Source organism: Pan paniscus, chromosome 20, assembly GCF_029289425.2.
Source record: "Pan paniscus chromosome 20, NHGRI_mPanPan1-v2.0_pri, whole genome shotgun sequence".
Taxonomy (NCBI): Eukaryota; Metazoa; Chordata; class Mammalia; order Primates; family Hominidae; genus Pan; species Pan paniscus.
Genome location: NC_073269.2, coordinates 47,887,486 through 47,900,208, shown reverse-complemented (window position 1 = coordinate 47,900,208; position 12,723 = coordinate 47,887,486). Strand labels below are relative to the sequence as shown.

The following is a 12,723-nucleotide window of genomic DNA, read 5'->3' as shown; positions in this document are numbered from 1 at the left end:
ACATTTGAGTTCCCCAGACCAGGCTCTGAGAAGCAAGGCTTATTTGGATCCCTGTTTCATAACAGGATGACCCTCCCTCCCCAGCGTGGACCTCTGCTATGCCTTGGCCTTGGGTCTGTCAGCACCATGCAGAGTCCCTGGGGTCCCTGAACCTGGTGTTATTTTCTCTGTGACAGAGAAACTCCTTTGTGTGTGCAGGGTCTTCTTACTGTTCTCACATGTCTGGGAAGGTTGGATTTACTCCCAGCAAGGAGGTCACAGAGATGTTTGGGGTCCTACAAATGGACATATCTAGGGCTAAAGCCCAGATCTAAGATTCTGAGCTGTTCTTTCTGCAGCGTTATGTGACTCTAATTTCCTGGGAGTAACTGAGAATGAGGCTTCACAGTGCTGTAGCTTTATGTCATCCAGACACCAGACATTTCTAGGCTGACTTTATGATTTTCTCTCTAGCTTGTACCACCTTTATTATTATATATTTCATCCTTTTTTCTAAATAAATTTAGTTTACAAAACATCCTGTCCTAGCAGGGATCGGTGGCTCAGATCTGTGATTCCAGCTACTCGAGAGGCTAAGGTGGGAGGACGGCTTGAGGCCAGGAGTTGGAGACAAAACATCCTTGTCTTATGCAATATTGTCCATGAAATTACAGATTTGATGTGCGCTTAAATGTTTTCTCAATGTGTATTAAACGCATAAGTATTAAAGTTTTTAAAAAGCTTACTTACGTTTCGCCTAAAATCAGTTTTTGGAAATGCTGACACAGCGGCATAAGCATGGACTTTATGTCCAGATGTACCTGGGGACAGCTAATGGTTCTGTCACTTAACTATGTTGACTTGGACAAGTCACTTGGCTTCTGTGATCCTTGATTCCCTGATTTGTAAAAGGAGGATGGTAAAATCCTCCTTGCAGAGTTGTTGGGAATAAGTGAGCTGCTGTGGGAGCCCCGTGCCCAGGCGGGTGTTGAGTACGTGGTGGTTGCCATCGTGGTTATTGCTATGGAATTCGGGTTTTCAAAGAGTGTCTACGCCGGAATATTGGGCTTGTGGCTTTCTGCTGATGTGGATGTATGAAAAAGCTACTTTTGCTTGTTAGGACTTGTGGTGCATCTGTCATTATTTTCATTTCCCAGTTCCACTACCTATTTTCTCTGTGACGTTGGTCAAGTTGCCTAAGTTTTCTTGTGCCTCATTTACCTCATTTGTGAAATGTGGGTAACAATACACTACTGTGCGTGTGTTATTTCCCAGCTCTGACCACTAGAGGGCATAGAAGCACCGGCACCTACTAGCAATGGGTATATGGGCGCCCATGGTCTGTAAACATCATTCTCCCATGAAAGGAACCAGGGTTCCCTGGAGAAATGGCTGATTCCAGGGCTGGGGAAGGAAACCACAAGAGGAGACTGGAGCATCTTGCGGGGCCTGAGAGTAAGGCACAGCTTGAAAAATGATGGGGATGTGTGGAAAATATCACAAATGCCAACTAGAAGAAGCTCCCAATGGCCAATTTGGGGACAATATAGCAACATAATCAATAATAATAGTAATGTAGTCCAACCGATAAATACTTGAGAGTCCATGCTGATATATATAAATAAGTGAATACATAAATAAATGAGAAAGAAGAAGTAGCTCTTTCTTACAGCAGCGTTCCAGTTAATCAGTGTAGAAGCAATGATGGAAACAGAAAATCACTGTTTGGCTAACACCACAGTAAGAATTGTTTATCGGCTACAATTATCTCTGGATTCTAGAAACTAATTGGAAAAAATATGCTAAGAACAAACTGGCTATTTGCATATTTCCAAAGTATCTGTCCACAAGATACTTATTAATTACAATGAGATGAACAGTAACTTCACAGTAGAGAAACCTGGCAGACACCACCTGAACCAAGCGCTTAAAGTGAACCTCATCGGTAATGAGAGATATCGACATCCTGGGGCTCCAGCTGGGATGTCCTGAGAAAGACACATCACTTCTGTGCTAATCTTGCCCAAAATGCATAACCTGAAACATCCCAAGGAAACATGAGACAAACCCAAATTGAGGGGCATTCTACAAAACAACTGACCAGACCTCCTCAAAAGCATCAAGGTCCTGAGAGAGGGAAAGAGTGGGAAACTCCCCCAGGTTGGAGGAGGCCTAGGAAATGTGACAGTGTTATTCAGTGTGGGATCCTGGGTTGGACTCTGGAGCAGAAAAAAGACATGACTGAGATGATTAGCAAAATTTTAATATTTCTTTTTTTTTTTTTGGAGACAGAGTCTCACTCTGTCGCCAAGGCTGGAGTGCAGTGGCTCGATCTGGGCTCACTGCAACCCCCACCTCCCGAGTTCAAGAGATTCTCCTGCTTCAGCCTCCTGAGTAGCTGGGATTACAGGTACCCGCCACCACGCCTGGCTAATTTTTGTATTTCTAGTAGAGACGGGGTTTCATCGTGTTAGCCAGGATGGTCTCGATCTCCTCACCTCGTGATCTACCCGCCTTGGCCTCCCAAAGTACTGGGATTAAAGGCGTGAGCCACCGTGCCCGGCCCCATATTTCTATATTAAAAAATTTTTTGTATCAATGCTAGGTGACTGATTTTGATAATTGCATTAGAGTTAAGGTTATTTGAAAAAGCTGGATGAAGGATATACTGGAACTCTGACTATTTTTACAATATTTTTGAAAGTCTGAAAAATGAAAAGTAAAAAAATGTAAAATGCATAAGATTTCTGTGAGGATAAAATGAGATAAATGTGAAGTGCTTAGAACAATGCCTGAGACACAGGAGTTCTTAAAACATGTCAGCTATTATTATAAGTAATTTTATGATTAACAAGTAATATTATAAGTAATGAGTCATCTATTATAAATCATATAAAATATGATTTCTTTCATAATATCCTCATATATTCTCATCCATTTCTTTTTTCCCTCTCCCCTGTGAAAAGCATATTGAGCATGTATGTCATGAAAAGATAAAATAAGATTCGATTTTATTTTAAGAATTATTTTGGGGGATGAGGAAGAGTGTCATTTCCTCCAGCTACGAAGTAGCTCAGACTCAGGCCCACATTGCAAAGTTTGCTTGGCTGGGAAACAAAGCTGGAGCCTGGCGGCCACCCACCGACGTGGTTTGTGATGGCGCCTCCTGGTGGCGCAGCGAACTTTCCCCAGTTCCTCACCCTCGTGCTTTAAGAGCGACTTAGAAATTCTACACAGTCCATTTATTAAACCCTTTCTAGGTCACGCTGCGGATCATTTAATCTTCACAACAAGATTGTGAGAAGGGATATTTATTCATCTTAAGACGATAAAACAGGATAAAAAAAAGTGAAGCGACTTGTCCGGGGTTGCAAAGGGAGTGACAGAGCCAGGATTTGGATTTAGGTCCCCCTGACTTCCAGGCTGAGTGTAAATGTTGAGGTGAGTCTGAATGTGTGGCCGGGTGGAGAACTATTGGTATAGAGTAGTGGTTGTCGATTGAGGGTGGTTTCCGCCCAGGGGACATTTGGCAATGTTTGGAGACATTTTTGGTTTTCATGCCGGGGTGGGGACGGGAGAGAGGGAAGGCTGCTATTGGCATCTAGTGGAAAGAGGCCATGTGGATGCTGCTGAACGTCTCACAATGCACAGAACAGCCCCCACCGCAAGGAACTGTTCATCCCCAATGTCAATAGAACTGCTATGAAGCCCTTGTCTGACTTAAAAACCTGAGGATGCATTCTTGTGGTGAGCTAATGTTTGCCAAGTGCTGAGCTGGATAGCGTGAGGGATATGGAAACAGTGCACCAGTCTGTGCGGCCAAGGAGTTTGAAATTTAGAAGGGCAGGGGGTGGAGGCAGGAGAGGCATATGAAGGCCTTCAATCTAAGGCAGCAGATGATAAGTGCAACAAGACAGCGTCCAGTAGGGCTAAGCAGGCTCTCAGGAGGCAGAGCACTCATCTGCGTGTGGGAAGAACTGAGCACTTGTCTGGCCCGTGGAAAGGTGGTTTTGAGCTGGGCATGTGAGCAAAGTTGAGCTGATGGGAAAACACAAGCCCCGTTCAGGGAAGGGCAAACAGGCTAGTTTGAGTGGAGAGAGAGTAATTTTTAGTGAGTAGAAGGGTTTGCACTGGAAAAAGAGGTTGGGGTTAGAGCTTTGAGTCCAGGCAGAGGACTCTAGCCTGGGTGTCTGTCATAGTGATGGAAAAGTCTTCCCTTTAGGAATAGTGGTCTAGGCCCCAGGGCTATGGGGCTCAGTGGCTTCCAGAGTGCTCTCTCTACAAAGGAGGGGATGTTGGAAATTGGGGTGGAGAAGGGTGAATGTCTCCTGATTTTAGGACCAAATTGATGCTGAGTATGTAAAAAAGCCATTTCACCTCAAAGTGGCCCTTGGAAAGATGATGCTCCCAAGTGGAAATATACATGGGGTGAGCTCTCTCTCTTTCTCCCTCTCTCTGAGATGGAGTCTTGCTCTGTTGCCCAGGCTGAAGTGCAGTGGCGCGCGATCTTGGCTTACTGCAACCTCTGCCTCATGGGTTCAAGCTGTTCTCCTGACTCAGCCTCCCGTGTAGCTGGGACTACAGGCATATGCCACCATGCTCGGCTAATTTTTTTGTATTTTTAGTAGAGACGTGGTTTCACCATGTTAATCAGCTAGTCCTGAGTTGCTGACCTCAAATCATCTGCCCGCCTTGGCCTCCCAAAGTGCTGGGATTACAGGTGTGAGCCACTGCACCTGGTGGGGTGAGCTGTCTTCTAGGTGGTTTCTTTGCAAAGGTCTGGGCCACTTTGCTTGTAGTGAAAACTGGAGTAAACTCAAAACCTTTAACCAAAGGTCTGCTTCCCAAAGGGTGCGTTGTTGCAGCAGGGCTTGGTGTGACTAAAGCTTCAAATATGGACACTATCTGGTGATAGGATTTTCTTCAGTTTATTACATTACCATTAAATAGCATTAAAATGTGTGCATACTTGGTATACTCTAAAGAATACAAGTGGGCCAGGTGCGGTGGCTCACGCCTGTAATCCCAGCTGGGAGGCCGATGCAGGTGGATCACAAGGTCAGGAGTTCGAGACCAGCCTGACCAACATGGTGAAACCCCGTCTCTACTAAAAATACAAAAATTAGCTGGGCATGGTGGTGTGCACCTGTAATCCCAGCTACTCAGGAGGCTGAGGCAGGAGAATCGCTTGAACCTGGGAGGCGGAGGTTGCAGTGAGTGGAGATCGCGCCAAGATCGCGCCACTGCACTCCAGCCTGGGCGACAGAACGAGACTCCGTCTCCAGAAAAAAAAAAAAAAAGAAAAGAAAACAAAAGAAAATACCCATTACAATGATTTTTAAGGTTACAAGGGCAGAACTTGGCTTGGAACTGTTTCTCACTGACCACATATTGTTATAAAAACTGTTTTTTGCAATGGGTCATTGCTCTGTGATGCAGGCTGAGCTCTCTCTGACAGTTACTTCCAGTCTTTGTGGGCGGTTATGGTTCTCTTACCTCATCTGTGACTTGGACTTCACTTCCTACACCCTGCCCGCTCCAGCCCCATCCCCTCCACGACTGGAGAGACCGGTAAGAGTTAAGTGCATTTACTGATGATGGTCACAAGGTGGCAGCACTGCCTTTCGGGTGTTTTCTAAATCCTCTACCTGGATGTGGGCGAGTCTAAGAGGCTGTTTTAAGAAAAGGTCACAAATGAGGCGAAGGTAAATGTTATTTTCCTTCTTTCTCCTGTAAGGTGACGGAGTTCAGATGACTGTGAAATCATTGCATTTTAGAACTGGAAGACACTTCAGAAAACTGCTTCACAATCTTTAATGTGCTCACAGATCCCCCAAAGATCTTGTTTAAATACAGATTCTGATCCTTCTGATGGAGTCTGAGATTCTGCATTTCTAAGGAGCTTTTGGACATGTCGTTGCTTTTGGTTGGTGGGCCACACTTTGAGTAGCAAGGGTTGAGGGTCATTTAGACATTAATTCTCATTGCACCTGATTATAGATGAAGAGAGACTGAACTGCAGAGAAAGAATATAACTTGCCTCACCCTGCCATGCCCTTACTGCATGACTTTTTGTATTTAAACCGACAGCTTTAGCCTCTCCGACTAGTTCTTGCTCCATGCATCACGTGGTCCTGTCACTGTTGTTGGCGGCATCTCTCTAGCTTAGGAATCCAGACTCCCCTTTTCACCACCTTCTTTGGTCTTGGCTCAAGGTTTCACTTTGGCTGGTTCTGCCCTCTCAAAACCTTCAGTGGCTTTTCTGTAATCAGATCAAGTTTGAATGCCTGTCTAGTGTTCATTTCCCTGCAACATATTATCCCTGTTTAGCAAGCTTACCTAACTTCCCTGTTTTAAAATGGTTTCTTTCTGCTTCAGCTCTCCCTGCTCCTTCCTGTTCCCTACACATACCCTGTTCAGGTCTCTCGGTGGTAGTGGTGGTGGCATGGGTTCCGGTGTTAGACTCACTGAGGTTCTAATCCCACATCCACCAACAACCTTGGCAAGTTACTTCCCCTTTCTGAGGATCAGTATCCTCCTTGTGAAATATCCCCATATCGTGTGTGAGAAGAGTAAATAAAATAACATCTGCAAACCCACTCTTATTCCTGGGACCTTCTTCAAAACTAGCATCTCCGGTGGGGCCTGTGTGCATCTTTGTGCATCCAGAGTGGTGCAAAGTGTGCATCTTTGCATGCGTTGTGTATTTCTATCACATGATTCATAATTTCCTTCCCATCAGTGGCAATTAGGAGCTCATCTCAGGCTTAGGATAGTAAAATTATATGGCATGTGTTTTCACTACAATAAAGGTCCCTCTGAGGTCTGAGGAGGAAATTGGCCAGGAGGGCTGGATGCTTTACTTAGGTTCCCTTGGCTTCTGTTTCTCTTTGTGTCTGCTTTCCTAAGCCTGAGTCTTTCAGGGTCTAACCCAAATCCTTCCTGTTTTGTGAAATGTTCAACCGTTTTTGACCCAGTTGATCCCACCCTTCTGTAACTTATTTCATCCATGTATTGGCATTTAATTATGTGCCAGCCCTCCCAGTGAGACCCCCATAGAGAGGCTGGAAGGGTGTTGGCTGTGTGAGAATTGAGAATTGAAGGTTGAGTGAGTTCTTTTCTTACTACTCCCTGAGTGTTAGAGCTGCCTTCTATCTTTTTTTTTTTTTTTTTTTTTTGAGACAGGATCTCACTCTATCGCCCAGGCTGGAATGCAGTGGCATGATCTTGGCTCACTGCAAACTCCGCCTCCCAGGTTCAAGTGATTCTCCTGCCTCAGCCTCCCAAGTAGCTGGGATTACAGGCACCTGCCAACATGCCTGGCTAATTTTTGTATTTTTAGTAGAGATGGGGTTTCACCATGTTGACCAGGCTGGTCTTGAACTCCTGACCTCAGATGATCCGCTGGCCTCAGCCTCCCAAAGTGCTGGGATTATAGGCGTGAGCCACTGCACTTGACCCTGCCTTCTCTTTTTTTCGAGCTATTGCCAGCAGCAGTTCCTCCTGTACCAGCAGCACCAGACCATGGCAGGCATGTGAATACCTTAGGGATTGCTCTTCTCAGGGTCCTTCCTGCCTCTGGGTTTTGGTTACAGTGGCATTTTTTTTGCATGTTATCAGATGGACCCTCTGAGGAGGGGACTGATGATATCTCTTTATAAAAACCTCAAGATAATAACTCTAACGAAGTTGAGCACAGTGTCCTCTTGCTTAAACAGCCGGGTGACAGGAGATGTGTACACTTTCCTATTTTGTGAAATTTATAACAGTCTTTATTCTCTTACTTCAAAAGAAATTAAGGACAAAAGACCAAGTGGGGAGAACAGGGTTGTTTAGGGGAGGTCATGTATCTCTGATGTGGATTTTGTGAATTTTTCATTCAGTTATACCCGGAAGTGTGCATCTTGGCATATGTGGTCATATATTTCCATGACATAATTCATAATTCCCTTCCCGTCAGTGGCAATCAGGAGCTCATGTCAGGCTTGTGATAGTAAAATTATATGGTGTGGGCCAGGCGCCATGGCTCACGCCTGTAATCCCAGCACTTAGGGAGGCCGAGGCGCGCGGATCACGAGGTCAGGAGATCGAGAGCATCCTGGCTAATACGGTGAAACCCCGTCTCTACTAAAAATACAAAAAATTGGCCAGGCATGGTGGTGGGAGCCTGTAGTCCCAGCTACTCAGGAGGCTGAGGCAGGAGAATGGTGTGAACCCGGTAGGCAGAGCTTGCAGTGAGCCAAGATCGCACCACTGCACTCCAGCCTGGGCGACACGGCGAGACTCCGTCTTAAAAAAAAAAAAAATTATATGGTGTGTGCTTTCACTACAATACAGGTTTCTCTGAGGTCTGGAGAGAAAATAGTCCAGAAGGGCTGGACACTTTACTTGGTGTCCTGCGTCTCTCTCTCTTTTTTCTTTTTTTTTTTTTTGAGACAGGGTCTTTCTCTGTCACCCAGGCTGGAGCACAGTGGTGCAGTCTTGGCTCACTGCAGCCTCAACCTCCTGGGTTTGAGTGATCCTCCCACCCCAACCTCCCAAGTAAGTAACTGGGACTACAGCCATGTACTACCATGCTTGGCCAATTTTTTTTTTTTTTTTTGGGTAAAGATGGGGTTTCACCATGTTGCCCAGGCTGGTCTTGAACGTCTGAGCTCAAGTTATTTGCCTGCCTTGACCTCCCAAAGTGCTGGGATTACAGGCATGAGCCACCGCACCTGGCCCTGCCTTCTCTTTTTATTGGGTAGCAGTCTACTCACCCATCATTTTCTCAGTTAGGAGATTTTTTTGCCTTCCCATTTCCCTATCATGGGTCCATGCCAAATATTGTGTCTGGAACTGGATGTTAGGTCCAAGGAATGGCTTCCTAGCTGATTTCCAGGATTCGAATCTTCATGGTGTAAGCTTTAGATGCTGGTTAGAGTCACCTATATGGCATTTAAAACTTACCAGGGCCTGTGTCTTCCCCTAAGAGAGTCTGAGCTGATTGGTTCATCATGTGGCCCAAGTATTGGTCACTTACAAATGCTTCCAAAGAAAATAGCCATTTTACAGTGGAGGAACTTTTAGCCCAGTGCTCAAAGTTCACGTCTCCAGTAATCAGAGATATCGACATCTTAGGACATCCTAATATGATGGATGGAGAAGGTGCAGCATCACCTCTGTGGTGTTCTTGTCTACGTGTACAACCTAAGTTTAATCATGAGTAAAAAATAGAAGCCCAAACTGAGGGTCATTCTACAAAATAACTCCAATACTCTTCAAAAGTGTTAAGGTCATGAAGGCAAAAGAAATTCTGAGGAACTGTACCAGTTTAAAGGAGACTGAGAGGACAAAAAATGAGATGCAATGTGTGATCTTGGATTGGATCCTGGTCTAGAAAGAGGACATTAGTGGGGAGATAGAGGAGATTTCAATAAGGTCTGCAGATTCATTCATTGTACAATGTCAGTGATTAATGTATTTATTTTATTTTTTAAATTTAAATTAAATTAAATTTATTTTTTGAGACAAGAGTTTTGCTCTTGTTGCCCAGGCTGGAGTGTAATGGCATGATCTCGGCTCATCGCAACCTCTGCCCTCTGGGTTCAAGTGATTCTCCTGCCTCAACCTCCCAAGTAGCTGGGATTACAGGCATGCGCCACCACACCCGGCTAATTTTGTATTTTTAGTAAACGTGGTTTCTCCATGTTGGTCAGGCTGGTCTCGAACTCCCGACCTCAGGTGATCTTCCCACTTCGGCCTCCCAAAGTGCCGGGATTACAGACGTGAGCCACTGCGCCCGGCCCATGTATTGATTTTAATGATTGCACTGTGGTTATCTAAAACAATATTTGGGAAAATTGAGTGAAAAGTATATGGGGACTCTATTTTTGGAACATTTTTGAAAGTGTGAAATTGTTTCAAAATGAAAAGTTTAGAAAAAGAGAAAAGCTTCTAGGTAATTCTATTAAGTTGTCAGAGTTCAGAACCACATCTCTAAGTTATCTTGCCTAACACTATTGTAACCAAGTACCCCTATTTTTCTAGAGGTAGCTTAATTTTTTTAATTGTTTTAACAGAAATAATTATTTCATTTCTCCTAACCCCACATTATTGCTGACCAATGGTTAGCATCCTGATTTGGGTCAGAACCATCCTAGGAGCAAAAGCTGCTTATAACATTGGCCCTGCTTGCAGGGATAGGCATATCCCTCTGGTGTGGAGCTTCCTGATATTACAACCTGTTTATAAAAATACAAGGCACGCTTTCCCAGAGACCTTCTAGACCTCAGACCACAATGCTCCAACCAATATAATCTATAAGTCCGGGTACTCATAAATATTTCCAACTCTAGGTAGGTCAGTTTCATTCTAATGCTCACTGACTATGCCCCCTTTCAGCAAAAAGTACTCAGAACGAATATGGCACCCAGATCCCATAAAGATAAAAATAAAGCTTGGCAGTGGAAAATGGTAACTGAGTACCCCCATTTTTCTAGAGGTGGTTTAATTATTTTTTTCCTCCCTCTGTCTCCTGTCTCATTTCCCTGGCTACCCCTTTCCTACCCTTAGCCCTTCAGAAATGCATATATAACCTTCCACCTCCCCCATCACCAGACATTCCCTACAGGGCAAGTTCCTCTAGCTGTGTGCTCCGTGATGAATCTCTCAAGAGTTGACAGTTCATTAGCGGACCAAAGAATACCTGCCATGGACCTTTCACCTCCAGAGGGTTGCCTCAGAGCTTCCGTCACCTCAGAACTTACACCCACTAGGGGAACATGTCAGAAGCATGCCCACGTGGCCATTTTTACAACTTACTTCTGTCCAGGAAGGCACCATCTCAACTGCCCGGTAGATAATTGCCCAGTAGCAGGGGGACACTTGTTCTTGCTCATTTTCTCTTTTACCTTCTAAAAAAATGCCTGCTTTCTGCTCCAAAGGTGGAGCAGCACATTTAAAGGCAGAATGCTTTGTGCCCCTTCCTCCAAGCTAGCTTTAGAATAAATTCACTTTTTTTTTTTGTATCGGACCTCACTCATGTTGATGGGACTCTACATGCAGCATGCGACTAACCTGGTTTTCGTTACACTGGTTTTTGGTTACACTGTCAGAGTAATCTTCCTGGAAATGCTGTTTGTCATGTTACTGAGCTTCTCAAAGCTTTCCAGTGACTCCTATCATCCATAGAATGAAGTTTCAATTCCTTAGGCTGCCATTCAAAGGCCCCATAACACAGCCCCAGTCTACTCCCTTGGTTTGTGTAGAAAGACTTGATCCCCATTTTATGTTTTCATGTCTGAACTTATTCTAATTCTTTCACTCCTTTCCACAATACCTTTGACTGTCTTCTCAGCCTCCTGAGCTGTTCTTTATCCTAAGGCTCATTTCAGACCCTGACTCTTCATTGAAGACTGTATGGTTATTTCTGTTAGAAGCAGTCATCCTGTCTTTCTTTGAGTTCGTGTAGGCTCAATCGCTCTGCAGTGAAACATGACCTTTAGATTCAGAAATATATGAGTCGGAATCCTGGTTCCACCTTTGACCAATTCTGAGATAAAGGACAAGTTAATTGATGTCTTGGGATAGGGGGATAATAGTGCCTACTTAAAGCGTCATTTGGGGCATTAGATAAGGTGGACATATAAAGGTCCCCAGCACATAGCAGGTTCCTTCCCCATCACTTTTGTAGCTCAGTGCTCCCCAAAGCTACTGTGGGTTGTGCAGAGGCTCTTATCAAAATTTTCTGGAGAGCCTTTAAAAAATATTTGTGCCTGGTCATCATTAAAATGAGAGACACTCTTGAACTGAATTGAATGCTTGGAGCTTTAAGGAGTTCAACTGAGACTTTTTTTTCCCCTGGAAAACAACTCAGTAAATATGTGATCTATGGACAGAGGAATGTAACCCAATAGGGGGAGAAGGAAGGGTCAATGGGTTTCTAAATAGGAAAAAGCTGTGATGCCTTCCACACCCATCCCTTTGACCTCAGTGGAACAGCATCGAGGAAGTATGGCTCTTTGTTTGTTTTTTTTTTTTTTGAGATGGAGTCTTGCTTTGTCACCCAGACTGGAGTGCAGTGGCGTGATCTCGGCTCATGCTAGCTCCGCCTCCGGGGTTCACGCCATTCTCCTGCCTCAGCCTGTCGAGTAGCTGGGACTACAGGCACCCGCCACCACGCCTGGCTAATTTTTCGTATTTTTAGTAGAGACGGGGTTTCTTCGTGTTAGCCAGGATGGTCTCGATCTCCTGACCTCGTGATCCACCCGCCTTGGCCTCTCAAAGTGCCTGGATTACAGGCATGAGCCACCGCACCCAGCCCCTTGACTCTTAAAATTATGTAAAGGAAAGTAAAAATCTCAGGACTGTCAAACTCATTACACCAAAGTGATAGTTCAGTCTGGAGGCTGAGTCATGTGACTCCACCATCTTTTCCCCAGATGAACAACTGTTATTACACAACCTGTGTCAAAGCATTGTACATTAGCCAGACCCCCACAGGAAGGCAAAAAGACCTCGGACATCTCTGGGTGACTGTCCTCACAAATTGTTCTTTACTGGCCTTGGAACTTTTCAAGATGTATATCCTCCCATAAAACAAGGACAAAGTGGCCGGCCGTGGTGGCTCACGCCTGTAATCCTAGCACTTTGGGAGGCCGAGATGGGCGGATCACGAGGTCAGGAGATTGAGACCATCCTGGCTAACATGGTGAAACCCCGTCTCTACTAAAAAAATTAGCTGGGTGTAGTCACGGGCGCCTG

At 44.9% G+C, this 12,723-nt stretch overlaps 1 protein-coding gene across 1 annotated transcript in view; it reads right to left on the bottom strand.

Moving 5' to 3' along the window:
• Window positions 1-12,723, bottom strand: part of LOC100976543 (CEA cell adhesion molecule 6) — a 910,921-nt gene that overhangs the window by 876,031 nt on the left and 22,167 nt on the right. The window lies entirely within an intron of this gene.